This window comes from Rhinoderma darwinii, chromosome 2 (genome assembly GCF_050947455.1).
Source record: "Rhinoderma darwinii isolate aRhiDar2 chromosome 2, aRhiDar2.hap1, whole genome shotgun sequence".
Lineage (NCBI taxonomy): Eukaryota > Metazoa > Chordata > Amphibia > Anura > Rhinodermatidae > Rhinoderma > Rhinoderma darwinii.
The window spans coordinates 11849201-11861513 of NC_134688.1; the positions used below are offsets into that span (position 1 = coordinate 11849201).

The following is a 12313-nucleotide window of genomic DNA, read 5'->3' on the forward strand; positions in this document are numbered from 1 at the left end:
AAGGCGCATGCACTCCAAAAAGGTACCAATAAAAACTACAAGTCGTCCTGCAAAACAAAAGCCCACATACAGCTGCATCAGAGGAAAAATAAAAAAGTTATGGCTCTTAAAATATGACGACGCAAAAACCAATAATTTAGAAAAAAAAATTGTAAAATTGTGTAAAATTAGTAAAACATAAAAAAACTATATAAATTTGGTATCGCCGCAATCGGAACGACCCGCTGAATAAAGTTATGTTATTTATACTACACGGTAAACGGCATAAACTTAAGTCACAAAAAAGAGTGGCAAAATTTCGGGTTTGTTTTCCTATTACCCTACCAAAAAAGTTAATAAAGGTTAATCAATAAATTCTATGTACCCCAAAATGGTCCTATTAATAAATACAACTTGTCCCGCAAAAACAAGACCTTATATGTCAACGCAAAAATAAAAAAGGTATAGCTTTTTTAATTGAATGTGATGATGGAAAAACTTGCTTGGTCATTAAAATGTAAAATATCTTCGGTATTAAGGGGTTACACCCAATAATAACTGTCTGCAGTAAGTTCCCCCTAGTAGTCGCTGCAGGCAGACAGAATTTTCGTTATGCTGCTTCCTAAGGGAATGTTCACACGCTTAACAAAAAACGGCTGAAATTACGGAGCTGTTTTCAAGGGAAAACTGCCCCTGATTTTCAGCCGTTTTTTAAGCAACTAGCGTTTTTTTGCTGCGTTTTTTACGGCCATTTTTTGAGCTGTTTTTCTATTGAGTCAATGAAAAACGGCTCAAGAAGTGACATGCACTTCTTTTTACAAGGCGTTTTTTTTATGCGGCCGTTTTGAAAAACGGCCGCGTAAAAATCGCCCCGTCGGAACAGAGCTCCGTATTTCCCATTGAAATCAATGGGCAGAGGTTTTCGAGGCGTTCTGCTTCCGATTTTCTAGCCGTTTTTCGGGCCGTTTATGACTCGAAAAACGGCCGAAAATAGCCCGTGTGAACATACCCTTAGATATAATAACCCAGTAATGAAGATGTTTGTCCTGATGTTCTTTATATACTATGATTTGTTATTATAACATATATTTTGTGTCTATATTGATTTATTGTAGGGCTATATTTGCTGTTAGTTAGATTTTCGGACAGGCACTTGATCTCTTCCTGACACATTTCTCACATATTTTTTTTCTGGCTGTACAGAATATTTACACATTGAATTTTTTTTAATCTATTTTTGTATATTTTTTATATATTTTCTTGATCCCACGGGAAACGCTTCTGTCAGATGTGTGAGAGATGCCGGCATTTACAGTCTGGTAGAAGAAAACAGATACATTTTCCTGCCAAAGGTTACGTTTTATTGCTTCAGTGTCCGAGATTTCAACATTTTATCAAAAGTTCACGGTGTCAATTTAACTAACACCAAAAAGACAAAAAAAATAATCTAGAAGGTCAGGTATAATGATCAGGGCCATCGTCATATGAAGGTCAGTTCATACATATGACCCGACTATTAGGCTGGGTTCACACGAGCATGTTCGGTCCGTAAAGGACGGAACGTATTTCGGCTGCAAGTCCCGGACCGAACACAGTGCAGGGAGCCGGGCTCCTAGCATCATAGTTATGTACGACGCTAGGAGTCCCTGCCTCGCTACGGGACAACTGTCCCGGACTGTAATAATGTTTTCAGTACGGGACAGTAGTTCCACGGAGAGGCAGGCTCCCTGCACTGTGTTCCGTCCGGGACTTGCGGCCGAAATACGTTCCGTCCTTTACGGACCGAACATGCTCGTGTGAATCCAGCCTTAGGCCCCATGCACACCGTATTTTTTATCCGTAATTACAGTTAATCTGCAGACTCATTCATTTCTATAGGCCACGGACACCTTTCCGTATATTTACGGATGTGTGGCCGGACTGTAGAAATGATCCACAAAATATAGAACATGTCCTATTCCTGTCCGCAATTGCAGAAGTCAATGGGTGTGTACAAAATTGCGGATGGATACGGATGTGCATCTGTAGTTGTCCGGAATTGCGGAAAAGTTGCTCTGCGACGGCTGTGCATTGCCCAAAAAAATGGCGCCTGAGCGATCATGTGACCTTTTCAAATTGTTGGAACATGTTGGTGACATAATTTGTAGCCTCCGTTTTTTTTTGCGGATCCATAAATACGGATGTACTGCGGACCGTATTTGCGGACAGCGTGCCAGATATATGAATGACCTGCGAATGACTTGCGGATAATTACGGATCTGTATTTGCGGACAGTAAAAAACACTGCGTCATGTGCATGAGCCTTAGGCTGTGTTCACATCACCGTTGCCCTTCCGTTGACGGGTTCCGTCTGAGGTTTCTGTCGGGTTAACGCCTCAATGGAAAGGCAAACGGAAACCTAAGCTCCCGTTTCCCTCACCATTGATATCAATGGTGACGGAAACATTGCTAAATGCTTCGACTGCGCTATTGATTCCGTCAAAACAATGGAACCCTGTCAGAATGGTGACAAACGGAAACCTTTAACAATGTTTCCGTCACTATTGATATTAGTGGTGAGGGAAATGGAAGCTTAGGTTTCCGTTTGCCTTTCTGTTGAGGGGTTAACCCGACGGAATCCCTCAATAGAAGGGCAACGGTGATCTGAACAGGCCCTTAGAGAGTGGCCCTAGTTTTGTTTCTGTTTCCCTCTCTTTAGTGAAACTGAAAATAAAAGGGAACCTATTATCACAACATTTTTTTAAGTCTAATTTGAGGTCTGAATTTATTTTGCGGTCTGTTCTGAGGGTCTAAACAAATTATGGGGTCTGGTCTGAGGTCTGAATTAATTTGGGCTTAGATCTGGGTTCTAATTAATTTTGGGATTTGGTATGGGGTCTGAATTTATTTTGGGGTCTGTCCTGGGGTGTGAATCAATAATGGGTTCTGGTCTGAGGTCTGGATTAATTTTTGGGTATCAATTTATTGTAGTGTCTGTCATACTATTTCTGTAAACTGCATATCGGTACTATTTTATATGTACAGCATAGCGGTAATATTTATATGTACAGCATAGTGGTATTATTTATGTGTATGGCATAGCGGTACTATTTATGTGTACAGCATAGCGGTGCTATTTATGTGTACAGCATAGCGGTGCTATTTATGTGTACAGCATAGCGGTGCTATTTATGTGTACAGCATAGCGGTATTATTTATGTGTATGGCATAGCGGTAATATTTATATGTACAGCATAGTGGTATTATTTATGTGTACAGCATAGCGGTGCTATTTATGTGTACAGCATAGCAGTATTATTCATGTGTACAGCATAGCGGTATTATTCATGTGTACAGCATAGCGGTATTATTTATGTGTACAGCATAGCGGTATTATTTATGTGTACAGCATAGCGGTATTATTTATGTGTATGGCATAGCGGTATTATTTATGTGTATGGCATAGCGGTACTATTTATGTGTACAGCATAGCGGTATTATTTATGTGTACAGCATAGCGGTACTATTTATGTGTATGGAATAGCGGTAATATTTATGTGTACGGCATAGCTGTATTATTTATGTGTACAGCATAGCGGTATTATTTATGTGTACGGCATAGCGGTATTATTTATGTGTACGGCATAGCGGTATTATTTATGTGTACGGCATAGCGTTATTATTTATGTGTACGGCATAGCGGTACTATTTATGTGTACGGCATAGCGGTATTATTTATGTGTACGGCATAGCGGTATTATTTATGTGTACAGCATAGCAGTATTATTTATGACTACGGCATAGCGGTACTATTTATGTTTAAAACATAGCGGTATTATTTATGACTACGGCATAGCGGTACTATTTATGTTTAAAACATAGCAGTATTAGTTATGTGTACGGCATATCAGTATTATTTATGTGTACAACATAGCGGTACTATTTATGTGTACAGCATAGTTACATAGTTACATAGTTACATAGTTAGTACGGCTGAAAAAAGACACATGTCCATCAAGTTCAACCAAGGGAAGGGAAAAGGGAAGGAAAAATTTCTACACATAGGAGCTAATATTTTTTTGTTCTAGGAAATTATCTAACCCTTTTTTAAAGCCATCTACTGTCCCTGCTGTGACCAGCTCCTGCGGTAGGCTATTCCATAAATTCACAGTTCTCACTGTAAAGAAGCCTTGTCGCCTCTGCAGCTTGAACCTTTTTTTCTCCAGACGGAGGGAGTGCCCCCTTGTTTTTTGAGGGGGTTTTACAAGGAACAGGATTTCACCATATTTTTTGTATGTGCCATTAATATATTTATATAGCGGTACTATTTATGTGTACAGCATAGTGGTGCTATTTATGTGTACAGCTTAGCGGTACTATTTACGTGTACAGCATAGCAGTATTATTTATGTGTACAGCTTAGCAGTACTATTTATGTGGACAGGATAGAGGTACTATTTCTGTGAACAGCATAGCGGTATTATTAATGTATACAGTAAAGGGGTTCTGTTTATGTGTACAGCATAGCGGTGCTATTTATGTGTACAGTAAAGAGGTTCTATTTATGTGTACAGCATAGTGGTGCTATTTATGTCTACAAAATAGTGCTACTATTAATGTGTACAGCATATCCGTACTGTTTATGTGTACAGCATAGCGGTACTATTTATGTGTACAGCATAGTGGTATTATTTATGTGTAGAGCATAGTGGTATTATTTATGTGTAGAGCATAGCGGTACTATTTATGTGTATGGAATAGCGGTAATATTTATGTGTACGGCATAGCGGTATTATTTATGTGTACAGCATAGCGGTATTATTTATGTGTACGGCATAGCGGTATTATTTATGTGTACGGCATAGCGGTATTATTTATGTGTACGGCATAGTGGTGCTATTTATGTCTACAAAATAGTGCTACTAATAATGTGTACAGCATATCCGTACTGTTTATGTGTACAGCATAGCGGTACTATTTATCTGTACAGCATAGTGGTATTATTTATGTGTACAGCATAGCGGTACTATTTATGTGTATAGCATAGCAGTACTATTTATGTGTACTGCATAGCGGTACTATTTATGTGTACAGCATAGCGGTACTATTTATGTGTATAGCATAGCGGTACTATTTATGTGTACAGCATAGTGGTATTATTTATGTGTACAGCATAGCGGTACTATTTATGTGTACAGCATAGCGGTACTATTTATGTGTACAGCATAGCGGTACTATTTATGTGTATACAGATCAGCAGCCATGTTAAGTTCTAAGTGTGTGTTGGCAGCTCTGTACTGAATCTTTGCCCCGAGTAAAGGACAGCCTAGCTACAGCTCTGGTTATACTTTATACGCTGAGCATTTTGAAGTACTTATAATTTAGGGTTCAACTTAGATTTATTTTATGGGGGTGGAATACATTGTGTACTATAAATATCAAGTTCATTTAATTGTACAAGTCATTATAATTATGAGGTTATTATATTTTTTATGTTTTATGAAGTTTTTGACTTTGGGATTTTTTTTTAAAGTTAACTTTATCAAATTTTGTTAACTTTTTTTTGTCCCAATAGGGGAGTTTTACTTTTGAGTTTAACCTTTTAAGCAGCCACGTGTTTCTAACCCTGAAGAACCCCCTTTAATTGTCTACAATGTGACAATTCAGACTAAAATACAAATATTGCATGAATTAAAGACCTATGTGTGACAGCATAGCGGTACTATTTATGTGTACGGCATATCGGTATTATTTATGTGTACAACATAGCGGTACTATTTATGTGTACAGCATAGCTGTACTATTTATGTGTACAGCATAGTGGTACTATTTATGTGTCCAGCTTAGCGGTACTATTTATGTGTACAGCATAGCAGTATTATTTATGTGTACAGCATAGCAGTATTATTTATGTGTACGGCATAGCGGTACTATTTATGTTTAAAACATAGCGGTATTATTTATGTGTACAACATAGCAGTATTATTTATGACTACGGCATATCGGTATTATTTATGTGTACAACATAGCGGTACTATTTATGTGTACAGCATAGCGGTACTATTTATGTGTACAGCATAGCGGTACTATTTATGTGTACAGCATAGCGGTACTATTTATGTGTACAGCATAGTGGTACTATTTATGTGTACAGCTTAGCGGTACTATTTATGTGTACAGCATAGCAGTACTATTTATGTGTACAGCATAGCAGTACTATTTATGTGTACAGCTTAGCAGTACTATTTATGTGGACAGGATAGAGGTACTATTTCTGTGAACAGCATAGCGGTATTATTAATGTATACAGTAAAGGGGTTCTGTTTATGTGTACAGCATAGCGGTGCTACTTATGTGTACAGCATAGTGGTGCTATTTATGTCTACAAAATAGTGCTACTATTAATGTGTACAGCATATCCGTACTGTTTATGTGTACAGCATAGCGGTACAATTTATGTGTACAGCATAGTGGTATTATTTATGTGTAGAGCATAGCGGTACTATTTATGTGAATAGCATAGCGGTACTATTTATGTGTACAGCATAGCGGTACTATTTATGTGTATAGCATAGCTGTACTATTTATGTGTACAGCATAGCGGTATTATTTATGTGTACAGCATAGTGGTATTATTTATGTGTACAGCATAGTGGTATTATTTATGTGTACGGCATAGTGGTATTATTTATGTGTACAGCATAGCGGTACTATTTATGTGTACAGCATAGTGGTATTATTTATGTGTACAGCATAGCGGTACTATTTATGTGTATAGCATAGCGGTACTATTTATGTGTACAGCATAGTGGTATTATTTATGTGTACAGCATAGCGGTACTATTTATGTGTACAGCATAGCGGTATTATTTATGTGTACAGCATAGTGGTACTATTTATGTGTACAGCTTAGCGGTACTATTTATGTGTACAGCATAGCAGTATTATTTATGTGTACAGCATAGCGGTATTATTTATGTGTACAGCATAGCAGTATTATTTATGTGTACAGCATAGCGGTATTATTTATGTGTACGGCATAGCGGTACTATTTATGTTTAAAACATAGCGGTATTATTTATGTGTACAACATAGCAGTATTATTTATGTGTACGGCATATCGGTATTATTTATGTGTACAACATAGCGGTACTATTTATGTGTACAGCATAGCGGTACTATTTATGTGTACAGCATAGCGGTACTATTTATGTGTACAGCATAGCGGTACTATTTATGTGTACAGCATAGCAGTACTATTTATGCGTACAGCATAGCAGTACTATTTATGTGTACAGCTTAGCAGTACTATTTATGTGGACAGGATAGAGGTACTATTTCTGTGAACAGCATAGCGGTATTATTAATGTATACAGTAAAGGGGTTCTGTTTATGTGTACAGCATAGCGGTGCTACTTATGTGTACAGCATAGTGGTGCTATTTATGTCTACAAAATAGTGCTACTATTAATGTGTACAGCATATCCGTACTGTTTATGTGTACAGCATAGTGGTACTATTTATGTGTACAGCATAGTGGTATTATTTATGTGTACAGCATAGCGGTACTATTTATGTGTATAGCATAGCGGTACTATTTATGTGTACAGCATAGCGGTACTATTTATGAGTACAGCATAGTGGTATTATTTATGTGTACAGCATAGCGGTACTATTTATGTGTACAGCATAGCGGTATTATTTATGTGTACAGCATAGTGGTACTATTTATGTGTACAGCTTAGCGGTACTATTTATGTGTACAGCATAGCAGTATTATTTATGTGTACAGCATAGCGGTATTATTTATGTGTATGGCATAGCGAAACTATTTATGTTTAAAACATAGCGGTATTATTTATGTGTACAACATAGCAGTATTATTTATGTGTACGGCATATCGGTATTATTTATGTGTACAACATAGCGGTACTATTTATGTGTACAGCATAGCGGTACTATTTATGTGTACAGCATAGCGGTACTATTTATGTGTACAGCATAGCGGTACTATTTATGTGTACAGCATAGTGGTACTATTTATGTGTACAGCTTAGCAGTACTATTTATGTGTACAGCATAGCAGTACTATTTATGTGTACAGCTTAGCAGTACTATTTATGTGGACAGGATAGAGGTACTATTTCTGTGAACAGCATAGCGGTATTATTAATGTATACAGTAAAGGGGTTCTGTTTATGTGTACAGCATAGCGGTGCTACTTATGTGTACAGCATAGTGGTGCTATTTATGTCTACAAAATAGTGCTAATATTAATGTGTACAGCATATCCGTACTGTTTATGTGTACAGCATAGCGGTACTATTTATGTGTACAGCATAGTGGTATTATTTATGTGTACAGCATAGCGGTACTATTTATGTGTATAGCATAGCGGTACTATTTATGTGTACAGCATAGCGGTACTATTTATGTGTATAGCATAGCTGTACTATTTATGTGTACAGCATAGCGGTATTATTTATGTGTACAGCATAGCGGTATTATTTATGTGTACAGCATAGTGGTATTATTTATGTGTACGGCATAGTGGTATTATTTATGTGTACAGCATAGCGGTACTATTTATGTGTACAGCATAGTGGTATTATTTATGTGTACAGCATAGCGGTACTATTTATGTGTATAGCATAGCGGTACTATTTATGTGTACAGCATAGTGGTATTATTTATGTGTACAGCATAGCGGTACTATTTATGTGTACAGCATAGCGGTATTATTTATGTGTACAGCATAGTGGTACTATTTATGTGTACAGCTTAGCGGTACTATTTATGTGTACAGCATAGCAGTATTATTTATGTGTACAGCATAGCGGTATTATTTATGTGTACGGCATAGCGGTACTATTTATGTTTAAAACATAGCGGTATTATTTATGTGTACAACATAGCAGTATTATTTATGTGTACGGCATATCGGTATTATTTATGTGTACAACATAGCGGTACTATTTATGTGTACAGCATAGCGGTACTATTTATGTGTACAGCATAGCGGTACTATTTATGTGTACAGCATAGTGGTACTATTTATGTGTACAGCTTAGCAGTACTATTTATGTGTACAGCATAGCAGTACTATTTATGTGTACAGCTTAGCAGTACTATTTATGTGGACAGGATAGAGGTACTATTTCTGTGAACAGCATAGCGGTATTATTAATGTATACAGTAAAGGGGTTCTGTTTATGTGTACAGCATAGCGGTGCTACTTATGTGTACAGCATAGTGGTGCTATTTATGTCTACAAAATAGTGCTACTATTAATGTGTACAGCATATCCGTACTGTTTATGTGTACAGCATAGCGGTACTATTTATGTGTACAGCATAGTGGTATTATTTATGTGTACAGCATAGCGGTACTATTTATGTGTATAGCATAGTGGTACTATTTATGTGTACAGCATAGCGGTACTATTTATGTGTATAGCATAGCTGTACTATTTATGTGTACAGCATGGTGGTATTATTTATGTGTACAGCATAGCGGTATTATTTATGTGTACAGCATAGTGGTATTATTTATGTGTACGGCATAGTGGTATTATTTATGTGTACAGCATAGCGGTACTATTTATCTGTACAGCATAGTGGTATTATTTATGTGTACAGCATAGCGGTACTATTTATGTGTATAGCATAGCGGTACTATTTATGTGTACAGCATAGTGGTATTATTTATGTGTACAGCATAGCGGTACTATTTATGTGTACAGCATAGCGGTATTATTTATGTGTACAGCATAGTGGTACTATTTATGTGTACAGCTTAGCAGTACTATTTATGTGTACAGCATAGCAGTATTATTTATGTGTACAGCATAGCGGTATTATTTATGTGTACGACATAGCGGTACTATTTATGTTTAAAACATAGCGGTATTATTTATGTGTACAACATAGCAGTATTATTTATGTGTACGGCATATCGGTATTATTTATGTGTACAACATAGCGGTACTATTTATGTGTACAGCATAGCGGTACTATTTATGTGTACAGCATAGCGGTACTATTTATGTGTACAGCATAGCGGTACTATTTATGTGTACAGCATAGTGGTACTATTTATGTGTACAGCTTAGCGGTACTATTTATGTGTACAGCATAGCAGTACTATTTATGTGTACAGCTTAGCAGTACTATTTATGTGGACAGGATAGAGGTACTATTTCTGTGAACAGCATAGCGGTATTATTAATGTATACAGTAAAGGGGTTCTGTTTATGTGTACAGCATAGCGGTGCTACTTATGTGTACAGCTTAGTGGTGCTATTTATGTCTACAAAATAGTGCTACTATTAATGTGTACAGCATATACGTACTGTTTATGTGTACAGCATAGCGGTACTATTTATGTGTACAGCATAGTGGTACTATTTATGTGTACAGCATAGTGGTATTATTTATGTGTACAGCATAGCGGTATTATTTATGTGTACAGCATAGTGGTATTATTTATGTGTACGGCATAGTGGTATTATTTATGTGTACAGCATAGCGGTACTATTTATCTGTACAGCATAGTGGTATTATTTATGTGTACAGCATAGCGGTACTATTAATGTGTACAGCATATCCGTACTGTTTATGTGTACAGCATAGCGGTACTATTTATGTGTACAGCATAGTGGTATTATTTATGTGTAGAGCATAGCGGTACTATTTATGTGTATAGCATAGCGGTACTATTTATGTGTACAGCATAGCGGTACTATTTATGTGTATAGCATAGCTGTACTATTTATGTGTACAGCATAGTGGTGTTATTTATGTGTACAGCATAGTGGTATTATATATGTGTACAGCATAGCGGTACTATTTATGTGTATAGCATAGTGGTACTATTTATGTGTACAGCATAGCGGTACTATTTATGTGTATAGCATAGCTGTACTATTTATGTGTACAGCATAGTTGTGTTATTTATGTGTACAGCATAGCGGTATTATTTATGTGTACAGCATAGTGGTATTATTTATGTGTACAGCATAGCGGTGCTATTTATGTGTACAGCATAGCGGTGCTATTTATGTGTACAGCATAGCGGTGCTATTTATGTGTACAGCATAGCGGTATTATTCATGTGTACAGCATAGCGGTAATATTTATATGTACAGCATAGTGGTAATAATTATATGTACAGCATAGTGGTATTATTTATGTGTACAGCATAGCGGTGCTATTTATGTGTACAGCATAGCGGTATTATTCATGTGTACAGCATAGCGGTATTATTCATGTGTACAGCATAGCGGTATTATTTATGTGTACAGCATAGCGGTATTATTTATGTGTACAGCATAGCGGTATTATTTATGTGTATGGCATAGCGGTATTATTTATGTGTATGGCATAGCGGTACTATTTATGTGTACAGCATAGCGGTATTATTTATGTGTACAGCATAGCGGTACTATTTATGTGTATGGAATAGCGGTAATTTTTATGTGTACGGCATAGCGGTATTATTTATGTGTACAGCATAGCGGTATTATTTATGTGTACGGCATAGCGGTATTATTTATGTGTACGGCATAGCGGTATTATTTATGTGTACGGCATAGCGTTATTATTTATGTGTACGGCATAGCGGTACTATTTATGTGTACGGCATAGCGGTACTATTTATGTGTACGGCATAGCGGTATTATTTATGTGTACAGCATAGCAGTATTATTTATGACTACGGCATAGCGGTACTATTTATGTTTAAAACATAGCGGTATTATTTATGACTACGGCATAGCGGTACTATTTATGTTTAAAACATAGCAGTATTAGTTATGTGTACGGCATATCGGTATTATTTATGTGTACAACATAGCGGTACTATTTATGTGTACAGCATAGCGGTACTATTTATGTGTACAGCATAGTGGTGCTATTTATGTGTACAGCTTAGCGGTACTATTTACGTGTACAGCATAGCAGTATTTTTTATGTGTACAGCTTAGCAGTACTATTTATGTGGACAGGATAGAGGTACTATTTCTGTGAACAGCATAGCGGTATTATTAATGTATACAGTAAAGGGGTTCTGTTTATGTGTACAGCATAGTGGTGCTATTTATGTCTACAAAATAGTGCTACTATTAATGTGTACAGCATATCCGTACTGTTTATGTGTACAGCATAGCGGTACTATTTATGTGTACAGCATAGTGGTATTATTTATGTGTAGAGCATAGTGGTATTATTTATGTGTAGAGCATAGCGGTACTATTTATGTGTATGGAATAGCGGTATTATTTATGTGTACGGCATAGCGGTATTATTTATGTGTACAGCATAGCGGTATTATTTATGTGTACGGCATAGCGGTATTA

General features: G+C 36.7%; 1 protein-coding gene across 1 annotated transcript in view; it reads right to left on the bottom strand.

Annotated features, from left to right (window-relative positions):
- The window catches only part of LOC142741696 (retinal guanylyl cyclase 2-like), a 105534-nt gene that overhangs the window by 82090 nt on the left and 11131 nt on the right, over nucleotides 1-12313 (bottom strand). The window lies entirely within an intron of this gene.